Below are 13707 nucleotides of genomic sequence, written 5' to 3' on the forward strand. Positions count from 1 at the left end.
TAGCTCCCAGACGCTCTTAAACTTAAAATTCTCTTGGAATATATTGCACAAAACAAAATTTTTTCGCAAGTATAATAATTACTTAAATTATTTAAAAGTATACTATAATAATAAACAAAAGTATTTTATTTTGGTGAATGTGTACAGAAAATATCAAACTTCTGTTTGGAGTCACTTATTATTTTAACTTATGAGCAATTATCCCTGATTAAAAACTCCGATTGAATCTGATTGAAACTCAATCAGAATTCTACCAGTTTCAATCGGAAACAAATTTTCAATCAGAAATGTTCGGGAGCGTTCGGGGGCTCCGATTGACTTTCAATCGGACTCAATCGGATTCAATCGGAAAATTTTTTTTTATTTTCTGATTGAATCTGATTGAAATATTTCAATCAGATTCAATCAGAGTCAATCGGAAAAAAATCGAGAAATAAATTATTATTTTCCGAATGAATCCGATTAAAACTGATTGAAATATTTCAATCGGATTCAATCGGAAAATAATCGGAAATTCTAATTATTTTTTTCCAAACCAAAATAAAATATTTTTGTTTATTATTATAGTATACTTTTAAATAATTTAAGTAATTATTATACTTGCGAAAAAATTTTGTTTTGCGCAATATTATGACAGAGTGATTAGCTTGCCAAGTCTGGTCGCACCTAAGTATTATAGTCGAATATTAGGGCGCCACTGGAAGATGGACTCGGCCTTCCAGAACCGGATGTTGATGTAATTATTTTATATGCTCAGGGTCGTTCGTAAATTTTATAATTTTTGTGAGAGAGGAGAGGAATGATGAACAGGCTGAAATAAATTTATTTAAATGCTTTAATTCCAATTTCTTATTAATTAAGCACTTTGCTTATTATTTATTTTCCCTTAATAACAATTAATAACCTTATGACAAACTATGCTTATGACAAACTAAATGCGTCCCCTGGACGTTTCCACACTCTCATACACACACGTATTTTAAGCGTCTCCTGAACGTAACACACACACTCTCTTTAAAAAACCGTCCACCGGACGTTAAACCTTGAACCTTAATACACTTTTATAAAAAACCGTCCACCGGACGTTAAACCTTGAACCTTAATACACTTTTATAAAAAACCGTCCACCGAACGTTAAACCTTATTGCACGACTCGTTCGTGCTTTACGATCGAAAAATTTTTTTTCGCCTCACTTCGGTAACTAATCAATTATTATACCCTTGTTAGTTTACGGAATTAAGATGGTTTGCATACTATTTTGAAGAAAATTTAATGGAGATTAATTCCATACTTTTCAAAAATTTATTTAGTTGAATAAAAACGGAAAAAACATCAAAAATAGTTTTAAAAAATTTCCTGTCCGTCAAGTACGAATCCCGTATACACGATAACTTGCGAAAAAATGCAGTAATTAAATCAAATTTTTTAAAAAAAAATTCTTTGAAATAATTGTAGGTCTCCTATTGCAAATGGCTAGGTAACTCAGTGTCGTTTAATTACAATTAATAAAAGAACAAAAAAGGCTGTATAACTATATCTATATATATCTATGTAAAATTAACATGGATGGTGATATATCTATACATGATACGTATATTTATTCCACCAGGGGCGCTTGCGCATTACCGTCCTGGAACAGCTGTTTTTTTTGCTAATTGGTAGGCCTGAATTTTTTGAATTCAATTTTTTTTTATTTTTGTTTTTATTTACGTTTATTTTTTTTTTTTGTTATTAATCGAGATATTTTGAATAAGTTCTTTTATAATTATAAAAAAATACTAATATAATAAAAAAAAAAAAAAAAAAAAACATGACAAGTTTCAATGAAAGAGAATTGTATATATTTCAAATTTATTCGCACTTCCCGCCATTTTTTTATTGTTATTTATTATTTCATAATATACACAGTAAAAAATATTGTGTAAAATCAACACAGTTTGTGTGTTAAAAACGGTTGACACGAAATTTGTGTTGAAATTTTGACACAAACTTTGTGTAACCCCTTTTTAACACAAAGATTATGTTGAAATATCGCCACAAGAGGGCGCAAAGAATTCCACAGTAACACACAAAATGTGTTAATAAAGAATGTATAACACATTTTTTATGTTACAAAAAGTGACACAAACTTTGTGTTAGTTTAACACAAACCGCACGGAAAAAACAAATTTTGTCCTGATAACAAAAGACGGGATAACGAAAAATTTTGTTAATATGACAAACATGATTAGCTTACGGTAACAAATCAATTTGTTATAGTAACAAATGAATTGGTGTCGTAATTAAGAAGTCGATTTGTTATGAGAACACATGATGTTTATTATAATAATATCGTCGTATTTTAAAGCAGGCATTTGCTACCGTAAGTAATCTTAGCTTATGATTACAAAATTTTTTGTTAATGCTACAAATTCAATCTGTTACTTTAACAAATCAGTTTTTTTATTGGAACACAACAGTTTTGTTACAGTTACAAACCATTGCTTGGCCCAACGAAGAATTTGCTAGCATTACAAAAACATTGTAATCCCAACGAATGCTTCGTTATCCGTATATTAAGGCAGAATTTTGTTACCGTAAGTTATCTTATCTTGTGGTCACAAAAAAATTTTTTCCGTGCGTTTTCGACACAAATACACAATATTTTTTACTGTGTATGAGCATTACGAGTCGTGCACTTTTGGATTTTCCAAATTTTATTTTCCTTAATTACTACTTTTAAAAAACCGTCCACAGGACGTTAACCCGCATTTTCTTATTTCTAGTGTCCACCGGACATATCTTAAACCTAACTTATATTTTTGTCCACAGGACCTAAATCACAGACACATTTTCTTTCAATTAACATTACTTGATTCTACTTAAAACTCTGTTTTCCTTTTGTACCTTCAATATCATTACAATCTTTTCACCCAAAATTTCATGACTCTAATTCAACTAAAATTCCAATATAAATTTCCAACATTAACTCATTCTGATTACAATAAATCACTCCCTTAATTCCCAATTAACTCACTGATTTTACGCACATTAATTAATTAATTTGTTGTTTAAATTAAGTATTAATTAATTAATTTTTCCTCATAATTTTCACTAATAATTTTCCCACTATTTTTATACTATAATTTACTTCACAATAAATAATCCTTTTCTTTCTATTTTACTCAATAACAATTTATCAAAATTCTAGCGTCCTTTTTATGACTTCATTTTATTTAGACATTTTAATTAATTAACTTAAACTTAATTTATAATTAAATCACGACTAGAATTATGTTATGAATTGACTAGAAATTCGGCCATTGAGTTGGCGTTACTCGGTCTTGAATCTTACTGACGGATTCGAGTAAATTAAAGTTTATTTATGAATTAATTCAGCCACTGGAATAAATTCCGGCCTCAATTAATTTATTGACGTGATACGATAGTTTATCTAAATGAGATTCTAAAAATGACTATATTCGTTCATGCATGATTATATATAATCATATATGATCATGTAGAAACAGATCAAGTTATGTGTGATCAGACCTGGCCAATTTTTGGATCTGATCATATATAGACAATTATGCATGATCACATATGATTAGACAAAATCTTTTTTCATCGGGTAATGAATCCTTGTTTTTTCTATGCACACTTTTTTGGCTTTGAGAACCCGCATGAAAAAATATATCTGTCAAAAATATACGTGACATGTATGTGATATATACAAAATATATGTACACTAGGGTGCTTCGTTTCCGGCGAAAGTATTTTTTTCGTTGCTCATCAAGCAAAATATTGTTTTTTATGCTGCAATAAAAATTCCTGCCAACTTTGAGCTCTTAATTCCAATCCTAAGTACATTCCATTTGATTTCACAGATTTCCCATTTAAAATACATGTAAATTAAATTACTTTTTTTTTAACTTTCTAATACTCAGCTGCATTTTATGATATCAAAGCGGTTTTAGTCGCAAATTGTAGGGCATTTGGTGTTCTTCAAAAGTGCCCATATTTACTTAGCTGTAATTCCAGCTGTTTTACTAGTGTCCGTTGCGGAAGTTATTTTTCCTACGAAATTGACCTTTATTGGCTTGCGGAACGTAAACCAATGAAAGTACACTAAAAATGCTAATAAAGATTTTATAGGAAATTTTATTCCCTTCAAAAAAAGTCTTATGAGTCAAGTCGCTTAAGTCCATAGTTTCCGAGTTATAGTAATTTTAATAATTTGAAAAATAAAATATAAAAAAAAACAAATACAATTGATATTATATTTTTCAAATTATTAAAATTACTAAAGCTGATGTTAATAATCTTATGGGATAGCTGATTCTGTTTATTTTAAAATCTTGGAACTGGTTAACTTAGTTATAGTAACAGATTAGATTTTTATTGCAAAAATTGCCGTTGGGTTTATTTTTGACCATGTCACAGGCTGTCGAAAAAAAAATCTAACGTCCATCGCTATTTCAAAAGCCTGTGACTTGTTCCAAAATAAAACAAATGGCAATTTTTTTTTTTCATTTTCTTTGCTTTCAGGCCTAGTTTTTAAAAAAAATTGTAATAAAATTATTTATGTATCTACAATTTTTTTTTCACTTTTTTGAAAAAAATCCAAATTTTTTTAAGAACAACCACTATCAATGAATTTTTTCGTCTCAATTCTTCAAAGTCGGACGTCATCTATAAATCCTCAAAAATTTCCAGACTGATGTTTAGCAAAATTAGCCCAACTAGGCAAACATTTTTTTTTCAATCGATAAAAAAAATAGAAGGAATAGTCGGCCCACTCTAGGATTGGAGGGAAAAATTGCAGAATTAAATGAAGTTTTTTTTGAGAAAATAAAAAAAAAATAAAAAATGGCGAACATTAAGAAAATCACGGTTTTTTTCAAAAAAACTGAAAATTTCACACAGTTTATCATCATAAAATTTTTTTGTATTTTTTTTTTTCAAAGTACATTTAATGACAAAAATTTTGAAAAAAAAAAACGTCCCGATTAGTCAATTCTTGAAGAAGTTATAGCTATTTGATAAAATAAAAGCCATATTTTTGAAAAACTCGTAACTTTTTTTGGGTTGGGTAAAAAAATTTGAAAATTTTCTGAAAAATGATTTTAATAGGGTATAAAAGGAAAAAAAATTTTCAGCCAACTCGAAAGGGGACGGGGTCAAAAGTGGTCGATTTGGTGTGGAATGCCCCATATATATATAGGAGGGTGGTCCTTATGTAGGTCACTTTTGACTTTTAATCGTTACGCCCCTTCAAACTCTTCCAAATAATTAAAAAAAAATTCCTGTAAAGTTGTAGCTCTAAATTTTAACATTAACCCGACCCCCAAAACAGCGTTAGTTTCAAATGGGAAAACGCATACACTGTAAATCATTATTTATAATTAACCAAGCTGAAAAAATATATATGTGTAAAACAAAATGAATAAAATCCATCTGTATTGTAAGAACCTTTCACGAAAGACCAATGCTCGACGTAAAGTATAACGATGAGCTTCGTTTCCGTTTCCGGTCTACATGATTTTCGCCCCGTCAACTCCATTCTTATACTGTTCGACTCTGCGCACGCTTTTCATTTTTTCCGACTATCTTATGTACTAGTGTACGCTACTTTCGTTCGTTAACTGTCGGAGATTTCTCCTTTTATGTCGGACCTCAAATCCTTGCTGATTGTGTATTTATGTATATTTGAAAATGTTTACCTTCTTTACAAATGTAATGAAAAATTTCTTCTTCACAATACTTATTGTCGTAATAGATTTTAGCTCAAGTAAATTATGCATACTAACACAATAAAATTAAATGAAAAAAAATTGTATTTACCTGGCTACTTTGACAGTGATGTTTTTACAAATGGATGCCATTGAAAATAGGTAGACTCCAAAACGATTGACTACTTTGATAAGAATTGTTGGATTTTTACGCGTAACATGTATATCCAACAAGGTTATATACAATATTTATATATATATATATATATATATATATATATATATATATATATATATATATATATATATATATATATATATTACTAGCGTAATCCCCAGTGACCGCTCACCCTCCAATGCCAAAGCGAGTCTTGGACTTCAGACTGTAGCTCTCGAGATTTCTTTCCTGAAAAGAAAACGGAATTGAAATCGGCTTTTCGAAATTGCACGTCTACCATCCCTCGGGAGAGAAATGCAAACACAAGCCACGTACTGTTAGAAACTAGAAAAGGAAAGGTGATGGTATATAGATCTTACTGTAGTGAGATAAAATATAAAAAAAAAAAAAAAGAAAAATAAATAAAGGTAAAGAAGGAGATGAAAAAATTCAAGTATTCAATGGGAAAACTCACCGAATATATCGTTACTTTGAGGATTTGAACCCTCAAAGCGGGAGGCAAAGTAAACGTAAAGCTTGCAATTCCGATGACTTTGATGCCAAGTAAACATTTTAGAAGATTTCGACAAACGATTGAATGTAGATATAGTTATTTTTTTTTTTTATTAAAGTAAAGACATGTAATAATGTAATAAAACTCTTTTCGTCTCTACTTAGTTAGTATCAAAAGGCAAAGTTTAATGCTTTCCTCATCTTAATTAATTTCAGACATTTATCCAACCAACTCAATCTTACAATCTCGACATTTTGGAAATCCTTATCCTGGTCATAGCAAAGGCTATAAATGAAGAATCTACGTATACATTCAAGACAGCTATTTCTTAACAACTTTCGGATAAATTTTGTTAGTTTTGGAAGTTGATATTATTATTTTAGTTTGTGGTACTTCTTTTGATTTTAGAATAATCGATCAATGCAAAATAAAATATAAAGATAACTGGAAAAAAAAAATTGATGAGATCATTCTCACAGTAACAACATACTGTAACACAAGTATATATCTTCATTCCGTCATCGGATGTCTGTCTTAAGATTAATGAAACCAAAAATATTTACTAATTAAGTAATAAACTTTTTTTTTTGTTTATAAAACTAGTCATTACAATACATTAATTGTTTCGAAACAATTAATTCCTTCGAGCAGATGGAAATAGCAACAATTCAATCCATCACAAAAGTAATAAATGTTCTTGTTCGAATCTGACTCCGATGTTATTAAAATTTTACATATCAAGAAATTTAAATTAAAAATCGAGCTTCAGGGTATTTACGGAATCACAATAGTATATTGTGTGACAAAGGATGAAACAAGACGATTTCAGACTAGGGTGAGATTGGCTACCCGAGCCGCAGGCGAAGGCTGAAATCACCCGCAGTCTGAAATCGTGTTTTATCCTGAGTCACACACTTTATTTTTCATGATTACCTGCATCGGAACTTCAAGATTCAGTGTCAGCAGCCAGTAAGAAACAAGTTAATTTCAAACCGATGATGCGGAGAACTGTTAGAAAATGAGAAATATGTGATTTACAGTCACTTATTAAATAGTAAATAAGACAAAAATATTATTTTCACTCATTTTTTAGTAATTTTATTTGGTTAATTAAAACTGTCACTTACAAACTGAAATGAGTAAGCTGAAGTGACAAGTAAACAAATGAGAGTAAGAAGGCTGCAAATGAACATTAAATATAACTGACACCGGGCAGAAACAATTGTGTTCTTCCTAAAAGAAGAAACACGCATGTTTCTGCCCGCTCTATGAAGGTATTTTTTAATTATGAATTCGCTAGCAGTTGTTCGCAGTATCGGCTTGAAATTAGCTTGTTTGGACGGGCTCCCATACAAGAAATGAGGATTGGCCCAGTCTTGGGCCAAGACTGGCCACTTATCCTTAAGCATCGGCACAGAATCAGAAAATATCATTGAACCAAGACTGAATGAGCATCGGATGTTAACGCCATGCCGATATAGGCGATTGACCATCGGCCAAGCATAGTATACGATTCGCGGCCAATCATAGTATACGATTTATGGCCAAGCATATAAACTGGACATCATCCAAGCATAGTATCCAAGTTCCGGCCACGCATAACAACTGGAGATCGATCAAGCGTAATAGCCGGAACTCAGCCGTACATAGTGACTGAGTATTGGCTATACGTAGTGGCGAGTGCTAACCAAGCACTAATTGAAAATTTCGGAATCTGAAACCATTAATGACACACTAACATAAACGTTGTTGATATCCATCTTGATTGTTCTAAGTGTTCGGAGAAGACTTATTGCAGCGTCGATTATAATCAATCTATCTCGATCTCAATCATTCACATTAACAATTATTTTAAACATAAGTTTTATTGATTATTTTAAATATGAAATAATTGGTATTATAAAATTAGAATATTCATAGTTCAAAGTTATAAGAGTATAATAATTAACAATAATATTGCAACGCAACAATGAGTAATAGTAAAGAGTACATAATAATAAGTAAAGTTATAAGTAGTAATACTACCCAATATTAATTATTATAATAGTAATAATAGTATGAAATAATAATAATCATAAGTAATAGAGTAGTAAGTATAAACGATAAGTTTAACTAAAATTCCAGTATTGGGGCAGATTTTTTTCCGGTGCCCAGGGGTGGCATTAAGTTTAAATCCGGCCCTGAATAAACGTTATCAAATTAATTTTTTGTGCGTTGCGTCCGACTTCCATTTCTATCACCTGCATTTGCCAAGAAGATAACTAAGTCTAGTTGGTAAAGTCTTACTTTGTTCAGAATCTCTAAATTTTTCGTGAACGACCTCTAAAATTTAGAATAATTATTGTTAAATAAACAAATTTAACTAAATCTAGGATTTAAACAAATTCAACTAACCTTTTAAGCAATTGAACGTGTTGGTCGAACCAAAATGAATGGTAAGTACACATAAGTTTTTCATCTGCAAAATCGAGCCAAGAATACGGCACCAAATTTATTTCATCTAGACCATCATTCCTTCTCGGTAAAAAACAAACCACGGCATATTTGCTTGGTTCATTGCTTCCATAATCACCATCAGCCATCTAATTTGAAAGAAATTAATCCAAACAATTGCAAAAACATCTGAAAATTAGATTATAATTGAGTTGTAATAGATAATAATTTTAAATACGTAATAAACACTCAATTATGGAACGTACATTCGATAAAAAAATTTAAGAATCGATGAAAATAATTAAAAATAAATAACACTGAGAACCAGCAGATAATTATTAATTCGCTCAAAATGATACAAGCTTTAGGATGCTAAAAATAAAAAATTCCTGCGACATTTACAATTATAAAATTTTCAATATTTTGGAAAGAAAAAAATTAAATATCGCAATTAATTATTTTAAAATTATTAATGAATAACAAAAATACTTACATTGTGTCTGGTAATTATTTTGGTGATTTTATTGCGCCGTTTGTTTTTTTTTAATAATTATCAGTGATTTATGTTATATGGCTTTATTTATTTTTTTTTTTTTTTGCTATTGAAATTATTTATTATCACTAGCTAATTCTTTAGTCGTTAGTTATTAGCAATAAGTTACATCGATTACACGAACACCTCGAATAAATAAAAAAAATGTTAAATTAGAATTATGAGGTTATGCGTAGTACTTATTTATAAACAGGCGTACATAACGTGTCTAGTCTTTTGTTTTTAAAAAAAAAAGGGAAATGGCATCCCAATAACTGAGCTGCCCTACTCACGTGTTCACACACACGCACTAACACTCAACTTAGGTAATATGTTGTTTTGTAGTTTTTTATTGTTCATCACTTTCCTTATCACTCGATATTTTTTTACGCGCTTGGACATGATGCTAAAATTTATAAAATCAGCGTTAATAAAACCGATAAATTTATTTCTAAAATATACGTTAAAACGTTTTTTTTTTTTTTTTTGTGGTTCCTTCATTACTTTGTAACGGGGTGGAATGCTCCCACATTACAATTTAAATTAAATTTCGACTCGCGCCAAAAGATCCGCCCTCCTTCTTCAACAACTGTCAATAACTGAGGGAAATACAGTCACTGATGCGCCGGGGTCGCTACGGTCGAGTCCCGACATTTGGTTTTAGGGGTTGGCCAACCTGAGTGGAGAGGTACGAGGGCCAGAGACGACGAGCTATTGGTCTCTTGGCTCGCAGCAACCGCCGTGGACGGACGTGCCTTACTACGACTACCACTAACATCTTGGTTTCCACTACAATTTCTATCTACTACTACTACTACTACTACTACACGTGCTGCTAGTCATCATTAAAATGGGCCAAGAGCATATAAGCCCCCGACTCGTGGAAGCTTATTCTTTTATTAAGTTAATTAAGTTATTTGAACTGTTAATTGTATAATATTAATTGTGGATTGGACCTGGTTGATTGGAAAGGATTGGAATAGTTTGGTGGACTTGGAAGGAAGGACTGGTTATGGTTTTGGTCTTGGAGGAAAAGGATCGGTGGAATGAAGGACTGGTTAAGGTTGGAAATTGTTGGAGTAAGTGAACTCGTTTTGTTTATTGTCGGGTTAACTATTTATTTGTAAAATAATATCTTATAAATTGAGGAGTCGTGATTTAGTTAAGTAGTCGAGTCAGTTATCTTTATCTAAGTCAATTGTCGAGTCAGTGTCATCAGTCATTTTGGTTATTGTTCATCTTTCATTAATTATTATCTGTAAAGCGGCTTCGTCTAAATAAATGCCATCGTTTTATATTTAAATTTGACATATAAAATTAATTTATCACAACCTTCCTGATAAGTTAGGTATAAGATTTCTCTCTTCTAATTTTAATACTGTGTGGTCCAGTACGGGGCTTATCCTCGTCCTGAGGTACTGAGTTCAGCTAGACAGGTTCGCAAAACACCTCAAGTTTTGCACATGTGTGGGACACATTACATTGAGACCACAATTCAATTTAATGTAATAAGTGCACCCATTACAACTTATTAAAAAAAATGCTGACGTGACATTTAGTGCGCATGTGCAGTCAGATATTCATCAAATCAACGGTTGAGGAACGACTGATGATCGCAAATCAACGAGATATGCATAGTGCGGCGATCGATGGTTAACCGGCTATAGGCCGTTACAAGACGCCGATGTTTGGCCGAGTATTAGTAACCATCCCTTGGCCCATCAACGGTTTTTTTCGGAACATCGGTAGCTTTGTATGGGCTATAGAGACACTGAAACTTCAAGTTTCGATGCTGGCATCATGAAAAGAATTATAATCCTTAATCAAAGACTAATTCTTAATTAACAATCCTTAATCTTTATGAGTTGAAAAGTTATAAATTCTTAAAAATGACTTGAATCTTCTCTAAATCAATCTCCAATAATTATTACTTTTGATTTCAGTTAAATATCGATTATTTCTTTAATAACGATTCCTGAATTATTTCTGATGATTCTTTTAATAGCACTGATAGTAACTACTGGTGCAAATGTTGATTGCGTTGATCTGTTTGAAGATATAAGTAACAATAAATATTTTAAATAGAAACATTGAGTTATTGTCAATTTATTTATCCTCTCATTTATTGCAGTGTGACAAATACAGGAGGCAAAGAATGGTCTTCTCCCAATTAGTGTTCAATGGACATTGGATCAGGAGGAAGGGAAAGAACTGCAGTTCTGTGAAAATTACAGAAAAGCCTGTAAAATCTACTGATGTTTCTTTGTGAGTTGACATATCATATTTATATACCCACACGGAAAAATTATATATCCGTATATATTCAGATTTGCCCGAATATATACGGATATATAATTTTTCCGTGTGGGTAACAGGACAAAACATTTTATTTGTACATTGTGAATTCTGTCAACCTAAGTCTGTAATTCTTAGGTAGATTTTTCCAAAATGTAAGTATTGTATTTGCCCTCATAGACAATTTGGCAAGGAATTTTGCCATAACCTTTCATAATTGATTGAGTAGGTTTCAAAAATACCCCTGGTTGAAAAAGTCGTTTATGCATATATATATATTTGGCGACGATACTTTAGGATTAGATTGCAATAATTACTGCCTAAGTCGCCAACTACCAAAGAGTGAAACGTTGTGAGAGAGGATGACAAGAAGAGAGATAGAAAAATAAATTTGTGGGGAGAGAGGCGTTTCGTCTAAGTATACGATAGCTGAGACTCCTCAGTTAGGTGTGTGAAATTTGTTGGTTCAAGATGTTTTAAGAAGCCTCTCCAAAAATCAGCTCGATAAAAAATTTTCAAGAGGTCGCTCACGAATTTTGAAAATATCAAAAATGATCGAAATTCGGATTTTTTTGTTCTAAATTTCTTCTTTCTCATGGCAGCTATAGTTTATATTTATGAAATCATGACTACGTTGAAAATTTCAGCCCAAAATTAAAATATTTAAACGGCGCTCAAGAATTTATAATGTTTTTGAGTACTGTCTCTTGGATGTTTTCGAGCGACCCTTGAATATTAATAATAAAGCTTCCCAATTTTTTCACCATCAATTTGTATCATAATGAATAAAAATACAACCCGAGATATATAAATAATAAGTTATTTACATACTTTTTTATTTTTTAATTCAATTTTTAGGTTTTTTTGCTTATTCAAAACTTACCTAATTTTATTGTTTAAGACTGTCCTTATTTTCGGTTATACAAAAGTTATATTTGAGTGAAATGACAATAATTGAGTTATAAAAAAATACAAAAACTAATTCAAAGTATTAGTTACATATTATCAGTTAATATTCAAAATTCTTGAGCGCCGTTTAAATATTTTAATTTTGGGCTGAAATTTTCAGCGTAGTCATGATTTCATAAATATAAACTATAGCTGCCACGAGAAAGAAGAAATTTGCAACAAAAAAATCCGAATTTCGATCATTTTTGATATTTTCAAAATTCGTGAGCGACCTCTTGAAAATTTTTTATCGAGCTGATTTTTGGAGAGGCGTCTTAAAACATCTTAAACCAACAAATTTTCATAAGAGACTCGAAAACAAAAAATAGTCGGTTTTTTTGGGCCACCCTAATATATATATATTAGGGTGCTCCGTTTGAAACGAAGATTTTTTTTTTTCGTTCCCCATCAAAAATCTTGTTCTACATGTAAAAATAAAAATTCCGTGAAATTTTAAGCTCTTAATAACAATTTTAAGAACTGGAACAACATCGTTGAAGTTTTCTCATGCTAAAAGCATGTAAATTTTGATTCTTTTCTTTTTATCGAATAAAACTCAGCCCCATATTTACGTATCTTATCGGTTCAAAGTTTTCTTGGAAGAGAATTGTGTCCTCTTTCAAAAAGCCTATATGTGCTTAGCAGTACCTTCAACTACAGCCCTCGTGGAAGCCTTGAAAGTCTGATTTCTTACGAAATTAGTGGTTTTTTGTTGTTAACTTGTAAACGGTTGACTTTCGGGAAAAAAAGTACATGACATTTTTTGTAGGAAATTTAGTCTTCTACAAAAAAGTTCATATAAGTAAAATCTCTAAAATCAATATTTAAAAAGATATATGAACTTTAACTAAGTAAAATTCAAAATTTTAGCTAAATGTCAATGTTCAATACTATAAAATATATTCAGTTATTAACTTATGGTAAGTATCAATTAATATATATTTATATAAAATATAAAATGCCCGTAATTATTCATCGAAATTGTTCTTAAGTACCAACCTCATTTGCAATTCTTTTCAAAAATTGAATGATTAAAATACAAGTTTGAAGAATCTCGTTCAAATTTTCAATTTCCTTGGGACCTAACACATGGATTATGTTCGAAAAAACATGGTT

General features: G+C 30.8%; 1 long non-coding RNA gene across 3 annotated transcripts in view; it reads right to left on the reverse strand.

Moving 5' to 3' along the window:
• LOC130667828 (uncharacterized) overlaps nt 1-13707 on the reverse strand; it is a 350725-nt gene that overhangs the window by 297368 nt on the left and 39650 nt on the right. For all 3 annotated transcript variants that reach the window (XR_008989904.1, XR_008989906.1, XR_008989905.1), the window contains one exon: nt 5825-6118. This is a non-coding gene — a long non-coding RNA (uncharacterized LOC130667828). The remainder of the gene's footprint in view (nt 1-5824; nt 6119-13707) is intronic.

Source organism: Microplitis mediator, chromosome 5 (genome assembly GCF_029852145.1).
Source record: "Microplitis mediator isolate UGA2020A chromosome 5, iyMicMedi2.1, whole genome shotgun sequence".
NCBI lineage: Eukaryota > Metazoa > Arthropoda > Insecta > Hymenoptera > Braconidae > Microplitis > Microplitis mediator.